Here is a 20244-nt window from a genome sequence, read left to right on the forward strand (position 1 = left end):
AATTGTAAAATTGTCGCTAGTGCGTTGGATAGTGCTAGTGTCTGGGGATTGCTGGTCGGCATGGATTCCCTGGCCCAGAGTGCCTGTTTCCATGCTGTATCTCTAAAGGCTAAAGTCAAGATAAAATAAAATTGTGCTCTCGACGTCTGTAAATTTGAGCCCATTGAAAAAATCAGGATCTTGTTTTGTGAACAAAGTAAAAATGATACAAGTGGTGGGGGTTGTGCCGGTTGGGAGAGGGTGACAGGAGTTTGTTAATCACAGGGAGCAAAACAGAGAAGGAAGTGTAAAAAAATCCCTGCTACAACTGTGAGGTTCAGAGCAATGCAGTCACTGGAAATCTTCAATAAAAGGGAAATACTCAACGCGCCAGGCAGCAGCTGTGGAGAAAGACAATGTTAATGTTGCAAGTTGGAATGCAGCTAATGAAGAAATATCTCGATCAGGTGTCGATATTTTACAGCAGCCGCATATCATTGCAAAGTGCATGAGTAATGCATTTAACACGTGATGAAAGAGTGAGTTACTATCCATTTACTAGGCTTGAGAATGCAATCACATCTAGAAATATAGAAAAAGGTGCAGGAGTAGGCCATTCGGCCCTTTGAGCCAGCACTACCATTCACCACCACCTCTTGTGCCTTCTGTGGCAGAGAATTCCACAGATTCACAACTCTCTGGGTGAACACAATCACTTTGAGTGTTCAATCAATGTTAAAATTACTTCTGCGCCCATAAATAAGGGCTGTCAGATGTTCTCCTCCAGTTCCATCTTAGGATAAGCCTCTGTGACCCTGAGTAAATGCATGGTATGTTTTTGATTGGCAGCAAATTGGGAAGCAAATTGGCAGAGCCTGAATATTTACTGCTTCGAGTCCCAACCTGACCTCCTGTGCCTGCTGTGTAGATGTTATAGACAATAGACAATAGACAATAGGTGCAGGAGGAGGCCATTCGGCCCTTTGAGCCAGCACCGCCATTCAATGTGATCATGGCTGATCATTCTCAATCAGTACCCCGTTCCTGCCTTCTCCCCATACCACCTGACTCCGCTATCCTTAAGAGCTCTATCTAGCTCTCTCTTGAATGTATTCAGAGAATTGGCCTCCACTGCCATCTGAGGCAGAGAATTCCACAGATTCACAACTCTCTGACTGAAAAAGTTTTTCCTCATCTCTGTTCTAAATGGCCTACCCCTTATTCTTAAACTGTGGCCCCTGGTTCTGGACTCCCCCAACATTGGGAACATGTTTCCTGCCTCTAACGTGTCCAACCCCTTAATAATTTTATACGTTTCGATAAGATGTTGCATGTTTTCCCTGTGACCTGCGTTTCTTTCAAGTGCTCTGGTTTCCTTCCGCATCCCAAAGACATGCAGGTTGGTAGGTTGTGTCTGAACGAAGGGTCCTGACACATCTGCATCAACTCTCTGCCATTTTAGGGAGTTTCCTGACTGCCTTGTTACAAGCAAGGTGGGACAAGGGACTTTGTTGTAGCACTGTGACTCCATGGAGTGCAGGAGGATGAGGGGTGATCTTGTAGTGGTGTATAAAATCATGAGAGGAATATATCGGGCAGATGCACAGAGTCTCTTGCCCAGAGTAGAGGAAATGAGGACCAGAGGACATAGGTTTACGGTGAAGGGGAAAAAATTTGATAGGAATCTATGGGGTAACCTTTTCACTCAAAGGGTGGTGATGTATGGAATGAGCTGCCAGAGGTGGTCATTGAGGCAGGGACTAGCGCAACGCTTAAGAAACAGTGTGACAGGTACATGGATAGGACAGGTTTGGAGGAATATGGCCCAAACGCAGGCAGGTGTGGACTAGTGTATCTGGGATAAGTTGACCGGTGTGGGCTAGTTGGACCGAAGGGCCTGTTTCCATGCTCTATGACTGTAAAATAGTAGCACAGTTCAAGCCATTGAAGGCAGATGAAGGTTCCTTGAATTGAACAGACAGACACCAGCCCGATCAGGAAATATTTGAACTGACTGCTGATCATCTGAATAGTACACAGGATTCTCACTGGCAAAATCGAAGCCCATCATGTGAGCTTTTTCTTTTGAAGGGAAACATAATTTCAGTTTTGAACACCTGCCCCATTATTTAATCCTCCAAAGAAAGTGTGGTCAGTGGAAAGCTTGGTCGGCACACGAAGGAGAAAGATCGGGTGAAGTGAAGATAATAAATGACTTGCGAGTGGCATAAATACGGTTGGGTGAAATGACCTGAACTATGCTGTAAATTCTATGTAATTTTTGGATTAAAAATAGCACAAGCATTCACTGAGGATCCAGACTCCTGGGCAGTGATTATCTTTCAATGACAGATTTGTTGAAATTAAAAGTCACTCACTTGATGGTTGGTAGTGAAAGTGAATTAGTATTTACAAGGACTATAAAACTGCATCTACATAGAAACATTATGACTTGCAAAGGTAACAGCAGACTGCAAGAGCATAGAGTGATAATCATGTGTAACAGAGCAGTTTACATCTAAAGTTTACATAATGCATGCCTTTACTTAGAAGTAAAATAGCAACTGCAGTCATCTTAAAGCTGAGAAAAATTAGACGACATATTCAAATTTTATACCTTTTCTCCATTGAATTATATATTGCATGAAATACTTTGTAATTGGTGAAATCAACATAGAATGACTATTTCAAAGATATAATTTTGTAAATAAAAGGAAATAACTTGAACATTGATGTGAAATGTCATAAAATACATAAAAGTAACCTGGAATTGCTGTGATTGGATTTCTGAATTGTCCCTTTTTAATTTCTTCTGTTGTTTTCTCATTGTGCCCTTCCTTTACTGAAAGCAGTAAATCTTCTACAATGGTGACCATTGTCTCCCTTTAGTAGAAGTAGACAATGAATGTGAGTGGTCTATTTGGTCATGAGTTACTAATGGCCAAGTGTAATCTTGATTGTTGTGCTTGGAACCTAATGGAGGAATTGAAGTATTTCAGGGAGGTGCCTTGTTTGAGGACTGGAATTTTTACCAATGATATTAACACTAAAATTATGACGCACAAGTGCAAATAGTACTGTCTGTTTTCATGGCTGGAAAAGCTGTGACAACGGTTAATGCTTTCTGAAGTTTACTGGTTACTGACGGGTTACTGGTTACTGATTGTGGGTTACTGATTGTGGATGATCAGCCATGATCACAATGAATGGCGGTGCTGGCTCGAAGGGCCGAATGACCTCCTCCTGCACCTATTTTCTATGTTTCTATGAATATACATTGAGCACAGATCCTTTTATGGAAGTGTTTGAGAAAATGAGGAATGTGAATTTTCCTTTTATTTTTAGATGTGGTGCAAAATTAATACTATGATTCAGTATGTGTAAATACACATGTCACTGTCTTCATAGTAATCCGCTGAATCCATCCCAGCTGCTTTCAAAGTCAAGTATTTAGCAGACTACCTTCACAGATGCTCCACTGTGCTGAGGTGAGGTCCATGGTCGTCTGTCTGATGCACCCGTCTGGTGCCGTTAGTCACTGGACGTGGGATGCAGAAACGGACCCGCCAACACTGATCTGCCAACTCGCCACAGAGTCCGTTCAGACTTAGAGGCGCACTTTAAAACGTGTAACACATTTCATCTGAAAAATACACGACTGCATGTTTCCTGCTTTACATCACTGAGCTGAATCTGTTCTGTTGTAGATGTATTTCCACAGGAATTGTAATCGGGTTCACTAATGCTCCAGTTGCCTTTCTCCGGTTGAGTATTAATACGAACTGCCCCACATTTTGTCATGCCATCCTTCCTGCTCAGTGCCTGAAAGGGACTTAATCCCACTAACATCCTCTTCTGTCCTGCTCATTGGTCTAAAAGCGCAACAATCCGGAGTGATTTCCTCTCTCAGTTCTTTGCTCATAGTTGAGAGAGGTTCTTATCATACAAAGTTGTGTTACTGCAGGTGATCTTGGCTTTACCTCAAACTTTTACCCAGTCTCTATATTCCTGGCTTCTCTTGAAATCTGTTCACTTTTCCAAGACCTCTTTCACCCCAGAGGCCACATTCCCTGTGGGGTGCCTATCGTCAAATCACAGCTTGGTTCCTGTCCTTACTCCTCTGGTAGTTTCTCCTCTCCTTTAGGCACCCCTCATTCCTACCCCCTCACATACTCCAAGATCATCTATTTCCGGTTGACAAAAGGTAAATTATGAGCTGCTGGGACCGGCTTATGCAGGGACAAGAAAACGGAATGTGAATCCATGCCAGAGGAAACCTAAGATTTGTTTAGAGTGCCTAGAGGAAATTAAGAAAAATAATAATTGGAGTCATTTTATTAAGTTTGCGCAAGTTTATCTATTTTGAGACTTCTGGCTCGGCACTTAAGACTGGATAAATGGCTCTACATTCAAATTGGACACATGTGGTTTGTTTCAACATTCCAGCATGGTTCATGTATTTCCAAACAACATTTAAAGCAAATTCAGACATTGTATTCCTTCCCACAGGAGAATAAGTCAGATCATTAATTTTTTGGGGGGGTTTTCCGCTTTTTTGTTGTTGGTTACATCAAACGGTGCTTATCCCGGGCATACACTGGCCCTATCCCACAACTCTTTCACTGCCTCATCAATGACTGCAATGAGGCTACTGCCTGCACCAGTGCAGAACTCATGGACTTCATTATCCTCACCACTTCCATCCTGCCCTCAGATTCACCTGGACTATCTCAGACACCCCTCTCCCAGATCAGCCATGATTGAATGGCGGAGTTGACTTGATGGGCCGAATGGCCTAATTCTACTCTTATTCCTTATGACCTTATGACCCTTTTCTTGATCTCTCTGTCTCTAACATCAACTAACAAGACTATCAACTGACATCTACTACAAACCTACCAACTCTCACAGTTATCTTGACTACACTTCCTCCCACCCTACCTCTTGTGAAAATGGTATCCCCCTAATCTTAATTCCTCCGTCTCTGCCGCATTTGTTCCCAAGATGAGGCTTTCCGTACAATGGAAGTACGAGATTCTTTAGTGAATGTGGTTTCCCACATGGCTATCATAGATGGATCCCTCGCCCACATCCCTTCTGTGTTCTGGAGGTCTGCTCTCACTTCCTCGCTCCCCAGACACAACAAGGACAGAGTTTCCCGGGTCTTCATCTTTCACCTCACCAGCCTCCGCATCCAACACATCGTCCTCCAACATTTCCGTCACCTCCAACGTGATCCCACCACGAAATCACTTCTTCCCACCTCCACTGCATCCGTCTTCTGCAGAGACCGCTTCCTCAGCAACTCCTTGGTTCACTCATCCCTTCCCACCCAAACCAACCCCTCCCCAGGTACTTTGCTCTGCAACCACAGGAGATGTAACACCTGTCCTTATACCCCCTCCCTTGACTCTATCCAGGGACTCCAGCAGTCCTTCCAAGTGAGACAGAGGTTGATATGTACCACCTCTAATCTCATCTACTGTATCCGGAGTTCCCAATGTGGTTTCCTTTACATTGGCGAGACCAAGCGTAGTCTCGGCAACTGCTTTGCCGAACACTTGCGCTCGGTCTGCCAAGGCCTCTTGGATCTTCCGTTGCTAACTGCTTTAACTCCCCTTCCAATTCCCATACTGATTTTTTTGTCCTGGGCCTCATCCATTGCCAGTGTGTGGCCACACGCAAATTGTTCCAGAGATGCTACCTGACCTGCCAAGTTACTCCAGCATTATGTGTTTATCTTTGGTATTAACCAGCATCTGCATATTACATGTACTTATTCCAGTCCAGTCTAGTTTATTGTTACGTGTACCGAGATACAGTGAAAATCTTTTGTTGCATGTTAAGAGGTCAACAGAAAGACAATACATGATTACAATCGTGCCATTTATAGTATAGGTATGTGATAAGGGAATAACGTTTAGTGCAAGGTAAAGCCAGTAAAGTCCGATCTAAGATAGTCCGAGGGTCATCAATGAGGTAGATAGTTCTCCGTGGATTGTCACCTTGTCGTGGTGGAGAAGCTTGTGTGGTCCTGAGATCCTGAGAGCGATGCTGTCTGGAGCTATGCTCCTGGTAGGGTCACCCATGGCAGTAAGGTTGAGGGGGAGGTCCCTGACAAAGAGCAATCCAACCAAGACCTCAACGGTGGAACAGGCGGAGGATGATGGCTGACTTTAGTGGAGCGTCACAACGGCTGGGAAGGCGGTTGACGGCTGCAGCAGAAAAGGGTCCCCGGTCGTCTTGGATTCCATGCCACTGGATCCTGACCCAGACCTGTCAAAGACCGTGTGGTGGCTGTCTGTTGCACCAGTCTCCCCACGTTAAACAAAGTCACGCACAGGCATCCTACATAAAGGAGGACAGCCATACTCGCTTTGAGTGACCGCGGTGTGGTGAGGGGGGGTGCAACTCATCCTTGATTGTGCTGCTGGCTTGTGTTGTATAATTCGGGAAATAAGTAGACGGTGTTATCATGCAAATAATTGATAAATTGTACCACAATCGTCTTTCTATTTTAATAGAAATCTCAATCCATTAAAAATATATACTAAACTCCTGGTTTAGAAGCAATGAACACAGTTGTATTAAATATTTCTGCAGTGACATCAGCCAAGGTAATTTTGAGGCTGTGATTTCCATGGGGGAGCAGAATCTCACTTTAGCATTGTATTTCCTGGATATTCTCTCCCTGAACCCACTGAACCTAGGAAGGTTTCCTTTCTGTCCAGTGATTCAGTTTCACAACATGACCTTCCACGAATCTCCAAAGACGAGTGTGACTTGCACTCCCGCGCGTGTGTGTACCTGGGCAGTGGGTTAACCACAGACGGCATGGACATGGATGTATGCCTTTGGCTGTAGTGATGGGCTCGTCAGGGAATTATTAGAAATGTTATTAGGTCTGAGTTGGCAGTGAGTGGTCCCAGATACAAGAAGAATGAGAAACCTTACTCAATGAAGCTGTTATCTTTTTACAGTCATCTATTTTTTTTAATGTTGTTAAAAAGAGGGATTGAGGGATAGGTAGATCAGCCATGATTGAATATTGGAGTAGACTTGATGGGCTGAATGGCCTAATTCTGCTCCTATTACTTATGAACTTATAATACCAACATTGCATTTCTAGAGGTTTTCAGGTGACCAATGTTGGACCTGAATATCTATAGGTTATTAGTCAAGAGATCTGGATTAGTAGTCCAGTAATAGAACAACCACACTGCCATAAAATGGGAACTGAACTCCTTCCATGTCCCAAGTCTATTTTGCCCTCTAGGTTAGAGATACAGTGCGGAAACAGGCCCCTTGGCGCATCGAGTCCGCACCGACCAGTTGTCACTCCATACACCAACACTGTTCTGCACACTTGGGACAATTTTTACAATTTAGCTGAAGACAATTAACCTACAAACCTGTGCATCTTTGGAATGTGGGAGAAAATCAGAGCACCTTGAGAAAACACAAGCAATCACGGGGGAGAACGTACAAGCTTCGTACTGACAGACCCCTTAGTCAGGATTGAACATAGTGGTTTCTGGCGCTGTAAGGCAACAACTCTACTGCTGCACCACCATGTCACCTTAAACCCTAACCCTTCACTTGATCACCACTCTGCCAAAAAAAACTATGATCTAATTTGTATTACCAATTACAGACGAAATAATGTCATTGTTACTGAGCACATGTGAAGAAAAGGGCAATGCACTGCTAAAATTGAAAGGCACAAACAAGAACGTACAAAGTAGAAGTTGTGAAATGGGAGTAAATTCCTGCTTGCGATAACTACTGAAACAGCTTAACTGTTCATTCAGGAATGCCAAAATGTGATAGCTTGCTTTTCTTAAAAGCATTTTGAATATAAACATGTGATGTTAAATCTGACAATGTTGGCATTATCAAATGCTTAACATTATCAATGACTAAAGCTGATGAAGGGAGGCATCGAACTATGCAGTATGATTGAGTCGTCGGATTGTCCCGATTGGCTTTTCGGCAATTGAAGTAAATTTGTGTCATTTTGTAGACTGAAATATGGAAATTAATCAAATGAAGATAGACACAAAATGCTCGAGTAACTCAGCAGGTCAGGCAGCATCTCTGGAGAAATGGGATAGGTGACATTTCGGGTAGGAACCCTTTTCAGACTGAAAGATAGGGGTGGTGAGGGGATGGAAAAAAGGCAAGGAAAGGTCAGAACAAATCAAGGCCGACAACAGATGATCTCCGGAAGGATGGAGTCCATAATGGCTCATTGATGGCTGTGGAAGATGTGCGAATGAGAGGGATACAAGGATACGAACAGTGGAACTAGTAGGATGATTAGGGTGGGGGAGAAAGGGGAGGGGGTGGGGGGGGGGGGGGATGCAGGAGTTACTTGAAATTAGATAAATTAACATTCATCTTGGTTGTAAGGCGCCCAAGCAAAATGTGAGATGCCGTTCCTCTAATTTGCATGAGACCTCACTCTGACAGTGGAGGCGCAGGGCAGGAAGGTCGGAATGGGAAGGGAGTTAAAATGTTTGGCAACCGGGAGATCGAGTTGGCCAAGGTGGACTTGTTTCGCCACAGTCTTTGTCATAGGACAGTTTATGGATATAAACTTGAAGGAATATTAATTCATTTGATATCAAGACTACTGTGCCAATTTTTATTTTAAGAAAAAGAGGAATCATAAAATTGATATCATATTCATAAATCACCATCAGACTTGTATATCCGTATCTAATCATCTGCCAGAAAAGCTATAAAGGGGTAAACTACAAAGGAATAAACACTGATGTATCTCTACTAGTGCAGACGTTCAAAGGAAGGGAGCATATATTAAGTGTCTGTTATTTTAGAAACATAGAAAATAGGTGCAGGAGGAGACCATTTGGCCCTTGAGCCAGCATCATCATTCATTGTGATCATGGCTGATCATCCACAATCAGTAACCCGTGCTTGCCCTCCCCATATCCCTTGATTCCACTAGCCCCATGAGATCTATCTAACCCTCTTTTAAATCCATCTAGTGAATTGGCCTCTACTGCCTTCTGTGGCAGAGAGTTCCACAAATTCACAACTTTCTGGGTGAAAAAGTTTTTTTCTCATCTCAGTTTTAAGTGGCCTCCCTTTATTCTTAGACTGTGGCCCCTGGTTCTGGACTCCCCCAACATTGACCATTTTTCCTGCATCTTGTTTGTCCAGTCCCTTTATAATTTTAAACGTTTTTATAAGATCCCCTCTCATCCTTCTAAATTCCAGTGAATACAAGCCCAGTCTTTCCAATCTTTCCGCATATGACAGTCCCGTTCGATTAATTAAATTGACTGTTTAGAATTCTATTATTACATTGATAAAGTAATATGCTGTAACATTAATTCCATATGACAGGGTTAACACGCTGATCAAATCTTACAAAAGCACCTATCTTCCAGGAACCCAATGCAACTCAACATTGCGGTCAATATATATTCTTCACTTTCACAAATCAAAAGTTTGATTTGTTTCTGGGAACAAAGTATGCAGCAAGCCAAGTACACAATGTGTTTCCTCTGGGCACTTTGGTTTCTTCCCACACCACAAAGGAATTCTGGTCGGTAAGTTATTTGGCCACTGTAAACTGCCACTGGTGTAGATGAGTGGTGGAATCTGAAGGAGGGATGTTCATGTGAATGTGGTGAGGAGAAGATACAGGGAAAATTAGTGAGGAGTGGAAATGCCCTGAGAGCTAGCATCATCCCAAAGGGCCAAATGGCCTTCTTCAATGTTGAAGTTTGAAATTGTTATAAACTGATTTCATTGTTCTCCTTTAAGAAAATAACTGCAGATGCTGGTACAAATCGACTGAAGGGTCTCGACCCGAAACGTCACCCATTCCTTCTCTCCTGAGATGCTGCCTGACCTGCTGAGTTACTCCAGCATTTTGTGAATAAATACCTTCATTGTTCTCCTTTGCTATTTTCATCTTATGATTTCCCTGGCGATAGATTTGTCATGATAAAGAAGGTAAGCAGGGTTTTTTTCAAGAGATACAGCGTGGAAACAGGCCCTTCAGCCCAACGAGTCCGCGCCGACCAGCAATCCCTGCATATTAACACTACCCGACACACACTGGGGACAATTTATAGATACACCAAGCCAATTAACCTAGAAACCTGCACGTCTTTGGTGTGGGGGAGGAAACCAAAGATCTTGGAGAAAACCAAGGCGTTCACGGGGAGAACATACAAATTCCGTACAGACGGCACCCGTTAGTCGGGATCGAAGCCGGGTCTCTGGCGCTGCAAGCGCTGTAAGGCAGCAACTCTGCCACTGCACCACCATGCCGATAACAGGTTATCAACCTGTTCCCGTCTCTTCTATCACAAAATGTCCAACACCACTATTCTCAAGGCATTTAGCTGTGTAAGTTCAGATAGCAGAGATGACATCAATAACGGGCATATGAAGAGCCTTAGGACATTTTCCTATATTAATAATGCTTTGGAAATTGTCATAGAAACATAGAAACATAGAAAATAGGTGCTGGAGGAGGCCATTCAGCCCTTCGAGCCAGCACCGCCATTCATTGTGATCATGGCTGATCATCCACAATCAGTAACCTGTGCCTGCCTTCTCCCCATATTCCTTGATTCCACTAGCCCCTAGAGCTCTATCTAACTCTTTCTTAAATCCATCCAGTGATTTGGCCTCCACTGCCCTCTGTGGCAGAGAATTCCACAAATTCACAACTCTCTGGGTGAAAAAGTTCCTTCTCACCTCAGTTTAAAATTTCTTAGAACTTTATTCTAAGACTGTGGCCCCTGGTTCTGGACTCGCCCAACATTGGGAACATTTTTCCTGCATCTAGCTTGTCCAGTCCTTTTATAATTTTATATGTCTCTATAAGATCCCCTCTCATCCTTCTAAACTCCAGTGAATACAAGCCTAGTCTTTTCAATCTTTCCTCATATGAAAATCCCGCCATCCCAGGGATCAATCTCGTGAACCTATGCTGCACTGCCTCAATTACAAGGACGTCCTTCCTCAAATTAGGAGACCAAAACTGTACACAATACTCCAGATGTGGTCTTACCAGGGCCCTATACAACTGCAGAAGAACCTCTTTTATACTGAAATCCTCTTGTTATGAAGGCCAACATGCCATTAGCTTTCTTCACTGCCTGCTGTACCTGCACGCCAACTTTCAGTGACTGGTGTACAAGGACACCCAGGTCTCGCTGCACTTCCCCCTTACCTAACCTGACACCATTGCGATAATAATCTGCCTCCTTGTTTTTGCCGCCATTGTTGTTATTGTTATAGTCATAGTTCTTTCCCCTCTGGCTCTCATGAGGTAAGTATACCATACATGCTCATTACCAGATTTAAAAGGAATTATCCAAGAGTACATTATATAACATAATCCAACTAGAAATTATAGAAGCATTAAAGGTATGCCATAGAATTGTTCAGAGCTATAGGGGCAGTGATAAAGAAGGGACAGGAGTTCTGAGGTGGGCAAAGAAGGGCGATCAAAATGTTGGGGCCAGGTTCAATAATAGGTGAATACAAGGAACTGCAGATGCTTGAATCTTGCATGGATCACAAAGTGCTGGAATAACAGCAGGTCAGGCATCATCTCTGGAGGACATGGATAGGCAACGTTTCAGTTCAGGACCCCCCCCTTCGGACTGATATTTTCGTCCAATATTGGATGACATATAAAGCTATCTTGAATCTTGAATCTTGATTGTAGTGTAGCTGGAAAAGAGGTGTGGGTGAGACAAAGCCTGACAAGTGATAAGTGAATACAGGTGAGGGTTTTTGTTTTGATTGGCAGATGAGTGGACAAAGACTAGAAATGAAAAGTTGACAAAAGAGTGTTGATAAGGAGAGAAGGGTAGTGAAAGATGAGTAAGATGTAAAGCCTGAGAGAGGGCTATAAGAGGAAGGGGATGGTTGGGGGAGAAAGAGGGTGGGATCGTGGGAGAATGGTTGTGCATGGAGGGAGAAGAGAAAAAAAAGATGATGGGTGTTATCTAAAATTGGAGAATTCAAATGGTGCGCGCCCATTCTCTCACAACCCACCCCTTCCCCTTTTGTCTTCTTTTCATCTCTAGCCTTGCCAGGCTCTGTCCACGTCCCATCACTCTCTCCCCTTGCCATAATCAGTCTGAACAAGGGTCCCAACCCTAAACGTCGCCTACCCATGTCTTCCAGAGGTACTGCCTGACCCGCTAAGTTACTTGAGCATTTTGTGTTCCTTGACTTGATAGGGGGTAGAAGGGGAATGATTTGGTGTCATTTACAATCCAGGGAGATGGGTGGCTCAGGGCTAGGAACAATCAAGGGGAAAGGTAAGAGCTGGGCCAATCAGTAGATATTAGCGCAACTGTGTAGGATGGGCGAGTAGGATATGGTGATAGACAAGACCAGGATGGAGTTCAATGTATGTCACAAAGTGGACCACTGGCATCATTTTGGGGGGGGGGGGGGGGGCTTCTGATAATCAAATGAAAAGCAATGACATTAATTTGTCTAAGATTCCAAACCAGCACAAAGCAGTACAGTAGAACGCCACACTCAAGGCTTTGATTATGGTTGATTTTCTGGACTATCAGGTGTAATTTTTAACATTCCATAACACTTTTTAATTCGCATGTGTTGAGATGTTCACAAAAACATTTTAGTGAACTCAATAAAATGAAATGAAGAACAGGAAACTGAACCACATTAATGTCTAGACAAAGTGGTACATGGATAGGAAAGGTTTAGAAATACACCGATGTGCCAAAACAATATGATCACTGACAGGTGAAGTGAATAACATTGATTATCTTGTTACAATAGCACCTGTCAAGGGGTGAGATATATAAGGCAGCAAGTGAACAGTCAGTTCTTGAAGTTGATGTGTTGGATGCAGGAGAAATGGGCAGGAGTAAAGACCTGAGCGACTTTGACAAGGGCCAAATTGTTATGGCCAGACAACTGGGTCAGAGCATTTCTGAAACGACAAGGCTTGTGGGGTGCTGCTAAATGATCTGCTGCTAATGTTTTGGTGCCAGATACCACAGGACACCTTCAGGGGTCGAGTCCATGCCTCGGCGGGTCGCTGCTGACAACATACAACATATGTTTCCATGTTGTATGACTCTAAAGTGGCCAACAGAACAAAGTGGACCCCAAGAACCAGGGCCATAAGATTGGACAGGGAGCATGGGACAAGGACCATGGTGAACAGATGGGGAGCACGGCAAACATCACCTGGTTAGTCAGATGCCCAAACATTAGGATTTTCAAATGTCTGATAAAAGATTATCATAGAATGATTGTGTATTGAATTGTATCTACAAGACGACTGATGGTCTTTCTTGGAAGAATGTAATATAATTTCCCAATTGATGTAGTGCAGAAATCATGTGACTTGATGCAAGGATGTTGCAGAAATTGCATTAGAACCAGAATGTGGTTCTTCCCAACTTCAACTCTCGAAGTTGGGAACAACCGCATTGAAGTTCTAGAATGGCAAATGTAATCCAGAAAGAGTTGTTGCCATATTTCACTCTGGTTAAATTGCGTTTTCAATGGCATAATGTTGAAGTAAACACCTCATCAGATTTTGTAGGGTACTTTGCTTTAAGAATGCAAATGCAGTGCATGGATTAAAATGATTAAGCTTTAAAGAATACAATTTTATTACATTTTGCAAGAGTTGATACATAATCCACAAAAAATGTGTCTTATGTGTTCAGATAATGGAACACTTGGAAAGAAATCCAAGTCGGTTCTTGGAAAATGTAAGAGAGGTAACGGGAAGTGAGAGTCAAGCATTAACATTTCCTGCTTATCTGATATGATATCATGCATGAATTTGTGCTTACTTAGAAATTAAGCAATATTGAAAGGTTTTGAATTGCAAGACTCGCATGGAGTCTGTGATCTGAAAGGCATTTTCGTACCAAACATAGATAACGGTGTTCTGAATTTAACAAAGTACATTGTGGCATAGCAAAAATAACCACTGTCCTTGGGGAAAGAACTACTATATTTAAAGCTAAACAACCAAATATTCGGCAGGATTGAGTTCCTGGGTAATTTGTTTTTAGCTCAGAGTGCAGATCTACCAGAAAAGGACATTCGTCCAAGAATTGAGACATCTTGTTGCAACTGTTCATGATGTTGATGAGGCCACATTTGGAGTATTGTAGGAAGATCTGGTAACCAAGCTATATGAAAGATGCCATTTAGCTGGAAAAGGTGAGAAAAGATTCACAGGGATGTTACCATGGCTGGAGTTAAAAGGAGGGACTGCATCGGGCTGGGGCTTTTTAATTTCAAATAATTTCACTGCACCTACCTTGGTACAGGTGACAATAAAGTATCATGGTGATCATCATCATATTCTGACACTACCTCTGGTTGCAAAATAATTCCTGTTTACTCTGTTCACTATGATGTTCCTTATAATCTGTAGTGCTGTGTCAACCTCAGTCAATCACATGCTTAGCATCCTGTAGATGAACACTTTACTGCACCTCCCTGAGATGTAATAACACTCAGCAGTATTCAGGAACAACATTGCACTATAATTGTAGGCAATAGGTTTCAGCTGTGCCCAGCAATTTGCATAAAACCAAGTCACATATGTTCTACATAAAGATATATTTTTAGTTTCGTATCCCACTCCGGTTTATTATTTAATTATTTGCAGTTAGGAAACATCTGGTGAACTTAACTGATGTGACAAAGTAAAAGAAGAAAATCGACAGCAGGCTTGATTGCCAGGGTAATTTTTTTAAACTCAGAGTGCAGATCTATTGGAAAAGCCACATCTAATGTACCATGAAAATTTGGTTGAAAGATCAAATAAAAATATTTAGTACATAGCTTGGTCAATGCAGAAATTACCATTTCATGTCCCCACAACTTCTGAGATATTTTCTAAAGGATAAAGATATTGTACATCTTCACTGTACATGAAAAGGCTGAATGACATATAATTGCTCACTCCAAAGAACTGTAAATCAAAGGATTTATAATAAAGGAGTTTAAATTCTTGCAGGCATTTGTGAATTTCTTGGGAGCTATGACAAGGGATATACTGTAGCCTTTCCTGACAAGATCTGAGTGCGAAGCTGTTTGTTTCCTCCTGCAAAATGTAATGGTCCCCAGCTACAAGGAATTACAGATGTTGGAATCTTGATGAAAGCACACATTGCTGGAGTAATTCAGCGGGTCAAGCAGCATCTCTGGAGGACATGGATCAGCAACATAATCCATCCATTCCCTCCACAGTCACTGCCCAGTGCCAGATTAACATAGTAGTAAAAGTAGCATTTGCTACGGGCCCCACACATTTGAGGGCCCCGCGCTAAATGCTTGAAATCAGCATCCCACTGGGGGGCGCTGTGTTGTGCGCGCCGCTCCCCAACCGCCGCGGTTTGAATGTGTTGGCGGGGCTGCGCAGACCAATGGGCAGCCGGCGCGTCACCATCCATCCGCCAACCCCAAGACACAGACCCTCACCCCCCCACACACACACCCAGAGGGACAGAGACCGGGAGCAAGACAGAGAAAGGCAGCGGCAGCGGCACAGAGGTGCGAGACCGGGGTAGATTGTGGGGTGGGGGGGGAACACCTACGGTTGCCAACTGTTCCGTATTAGCCGGGACATCCCATATTTTGGGCAAAATTTGTTTGTCCCTTATAGGACCGCCCTTGTCCCGTATTAGGCCCGCGGGCCATTGTAGGCCCCGACACTGTAGGCCTGGACAGTGTAGGCTAACGGAGCTCGTTAACGTTAACAGAGTTTGGGGAGCGGGGCCGAGAGTGTTCGGGGAGTGGGGCCGAGTGTGTTCGCTGAACGGAGGTTGCAACCCGCCTCCCGGCCCGGGCGGCCGTCATTGGTGGTGCGGGAGCACGTGGCCACTGGCTGGGTGAGGTCACGTGGGGCGCGAGCGGTGATGTCACCTTGTCCCGTATTTAAGGCTCCTTTATAACATATGCTATGGGCCCCGCACTAGCTTAATCCGGCCCTGATGCTGCCTGACCCATGAGTTACTCCAGCAATTTGTGTTTAGTCCTAGTTACTGGGAATCTGACTGAAAATGTTCACACTAAACCTTGCAAGATGGCACAGCAACTGAGAAAACATTTAAGAAAGCAAAATGCTGCCAATCCTCATCGGGTCAGGCAGAGGTGTTGTCTGATCAGGTCAGGCAGCACAGTTGAAGCGAGGGTGAACATCTCATGTTCATCACCTCTCATCAGAACAGTTTAAAAATACAATGCCTGGGGTTCATTCTGTGCCTAACATTTAGCGTGAAGAAGTGACGGAAGTATTATGTAATCCCACACTGACACTGATGGAAAGCCATAAACATCATCATTGAGATCTAAACACAGGGATGTGCCTCCATTGCCAGCACAGAATTTTTTCTGACACTTTATTCCATTTTTATATATAATTTCTCAGTGCCAGGAGCACTCCATTCTGAGAGCAGCCATGCCCCTATGGTACTGGCGCAGTCGAGTTTCCCTGAGGATATGGATGATTAAGTAAACGTCATTGTCCGGATCGACCGGTACGAGGGTAAACTAGCCAATAATATAAAGGAGGATAGCAAAAGTTTTTTTAGGTACGTGAAGAGAAAATAAATAGTCAAGGCAAATGTGGGTCCCTTTAAGACAAAAGCAGGGGAATTTATTATGGGGAACAAAGAAATGGCAGACGAATTAAACCGTTACTTTGGATCTGTCTTTACTGAGGAAGATACACACAATCTCCCAAATGTTCTAGGGGCCGGAGAACCTAGGGTGATGGAGGAACTGAAGGAAATCCACATTAGGCAGGAAATGGTTTTGGGTAGACTGATGGGACTGAAAGCTGATAAATCCCCAGGGCCTGATGGTCTGCATCCCAGGGTACTTAAGGAGGTGGCTCTAGAAATAGTGGAAGCATTGGAGATCATTTTTCAATGTTCTATAGATTCAGGATCAGTTCCTGTGGATTGGAGGATAGCAAATGTTATCCCACTTTTTAAGAAAGGAGGGAGAGAGAAAACGGGTAATTATAGACCAGTTAGTCTGACATCAGTGGTGGGGAAGATGCTGGAGTCAATTATAAAAGACGAAATTGCTGAGCATTTGGATAGCAGTAACAGGATCATTCCGAGTCAGCATGGATTTACGAAGGGGAAATCATGCTTGACAAATCTACTGGAATTTTTTGAGGATGTAACTAGGAAAATTGACAGGGGAGAGTCAGTGGATGTGGTGTACCTCGACTTTCAGAAAGCCTTCGACAAGGTCCCACATAGGAGATTAGTGGGCAAAATTAGAGCACATGGTATTGGGGGTAGGGTACTGACATGGATAGAAAATTGGTTGACAGACAGAAAGCAAAGAGTGGGGATAAATGGGTCCCATTCGGAATGGCAGGCAGTGACCAGTGGGGTACCGCAAGGTTCGGTGCTGGGACCCCAGCTATTTACGATATACATTAATGACTTAGATGAAGGGATTAAAAGTACCATTAGGAAATTTGCAGATGATACTAAGCTGGGGGGTAGTGTGAATTGTGAGGAAGATGCAATAAGGCTGCAGGGTGACTTGGACAGGTTGTGTGAATGGGCGGATACATGGCAGATGCAGTTTAATGTAGATAAGTGTGAGGTTATTCACTTTGGAAGTAAGAATAGAAAGGCAGATTACTATCTGAATGGTGTCAAGTTAGGAAGAGGGGATGTTCAACGAGATCTGGGTATCCTAGTGCATCAGTCACTGAAAGGAAGCATGCAGGTACAGCAGGCAGTGAAGAAAGCCAATGGAATGTTGGCCTTCATAACAAGAGGAGTTGAGTATAGGAGCAAAGAGGTCCTTCTACAGTTGTACCGGGCCCTGGTGAGACCGCACCTGGAGTACTGTGTGCAGTTTTGGTCTCCAAATTTGAGAAAGGATATTCTTGCTATTGAGGGCGTGCAGCGTAGGTTCACTAGGTTAATTCCCGGAATGGCGGGACTGTCGTATGTTGAAAGGCTGGAGCGATTAGGCTTGTATACACTGGAATTTAGAAGGATGAGGGGATCTTATTGAAACATATAAGATAATTAGGGGATTGGACACATTAGAGGCAGGAAACATGTTCCCAATGTTGGGGGAATCCAGAACAAGGGGCCACAGTTTAAGAATAAGGGGTAGGTCATTTAGAACGGAGATGAGGAAGAACTTTTTCAGTCAGAGAGTGGTGAAGGTGTGGAATTCTCTGCCTCAGAAGGCAGTGGAGGCCAGTTCGTTGGATGCTTTCAAGAGAGAGCTGGATAGAGCTCTTAAGGATAGCGGAGTGAGGGGGTATGGGGAGAAGGCAGGAACGGGGTACTGATTGAGATTGATCAGCCATGATCGCATTGAATGGCGGTGCTGGCTCGAAGGGCTGAATGGCCTACTCCTGCACCTATTGTCTATTGTCTATTGTCTATTGACCCAAAAGTGAAAACTATCCCTGTGGAATACCTTCCCAGGTCAATTCTACACATAGTCTGATGATGAAATATACTGTAGCATGAATGCTTAACCAAGAGTGAAGTGGACAACACTGGGTCGTCAATGTGAAGGCCGTTGCAAGTGATTGCTGACTGAGCAATTCTTGCATCAGGGGCTCAAAACTGACCATGCTCAGGAAATCAAGGCTTCAGAGCAAACGGACATTATGTTCATATGATATGACTTATACGCAGGCCTTGTGTAATTGATATTACAAATGAATTAAATATGTGATTCATTATGAATTAAATATGAATGACATATTTAATTCATATGTAATCTGAAGCAAATAACTCAAAGAAATTATTCAGAATTATGACAATCTACTAAAATCAATGTACTAAACCTACGTCCTCTAGTTTTTTGGGGAACGGTTTCCTATTATCTACCCTGTCTATGTCACTTATTGTATACTATAGTATACAACCTCTATCAACCTCTATACGACCTCTTATCAGGTCCCCTCTCTGCCTCTTCAACTCCAAGCAAAACAAACACATCTTATCAGTCTCTCCTCATAAATCCAATGCTCCATCCAATGCAGAATCCTCGTGATACACCACTGCACCCTCAGCAGTGGAATCTCACCTTTCCTATAGTCTGACAATCTACTCGAAGCAATGCCGGAATGGTTCTGGTAGAAATTCGGGAGAGTTTCATTTAACTGGGGAAGTATTACTTGAAATTGGAGCATTCATTATTCATGCCATTGGGTTATAATTGACCTAAGCAGAATATGTGCTGTGCTTTAAGATCCCACCATCAGTCACATCTCTCCATCCGCATCCCTTTCCACTTTCCAGAGAGTCCAATCTCTCTGCAGCTCATTGGTTTGCTCATCCCTTCCCACCTGACCCGCTCCCTCCCCAAGGCACTTTCCCTGCAACCTAGGAAATGTAACACCATTCTCAATACCTCCTCTCTCACTTCCATCCAGGGTCCCCAGCAACCCTTCTAGGTGAGGCAAATGTTCACGTGCACCTTCTCTATTGCATTTGTTGCTCCCAATGTGGCCTTCTTCACATCAGCAAAACCAAGCATAGGCCAGGCCATTGTTTTGCTGAGCACTCTATCCATCCAGGTCAGCTGGATCTCCTGGTTATTAACCATTTTAATTCCATTTCCCTTTCCCATAACGCCTTTTCTGTCCTTGGCCTCCTCCATTGCCAGCGTGAGGCCACATACAAAATGGAAAAGCAGTACCTCATATTCTGCTTGGTTAGTTTACAACACAAAGGGCTGAACACTGAATTCTCTCATTTCAATTCCCTCCTCTGCCTTCTCTACTCCAAGGTAAACAAATCTATCTTATCCAGTCATCTTATAAATGAAATGCTCCATCCCAAGCAAAATGCTAGTGAATCTCCACTGCACTCTCCACACTACAATCACATCCTTCCTGTAGTGTGGTGAGCAGGACTGTGCACAGTTTTCTAGCTATGACCAAAACAATGTTTTCTGTGCTATACCATAACCTCCATGCTTTCATGTTGTGTACCTCAGCTAATGATACCTGATATCCCAAGTCAAGTCAAGTCAAATTTATTTGTCACATACACATACTCGATGTGCAGTGAAATGAAAGTGGCAATGCCTGCGGGTTGTGCACAAAAAGATGCCTTCGAAACCGCCTTAACTACCCGTGCTGCCACATTCAAGGCTCCCTGGCCTGTACATCAAGGTCCCCCAGTTCTTCAATCATTGCGTATGTTCTGCCCTTGTTAATCGTCCCATATGCATCACTTCACAATGATCAGGAAT

Source organism: Rhinoraja longicauda, chromosome 4 (genome assembly GCF_053455715.1).
Source record: "Rhinoraja longicauda isolate Sanriku21f chromosome 4, sRhiLon1.1, whole genome shotgun sequence".
In the NCBI taxonomy this organism is placed as follows: domain Eukaryota; kingdom Metazoa; phylum Chordata; class Chondrichthyes; order Rajiformes; family Arhynchobatidae; genus Rhinoraja; species Rhinoraja longicauda.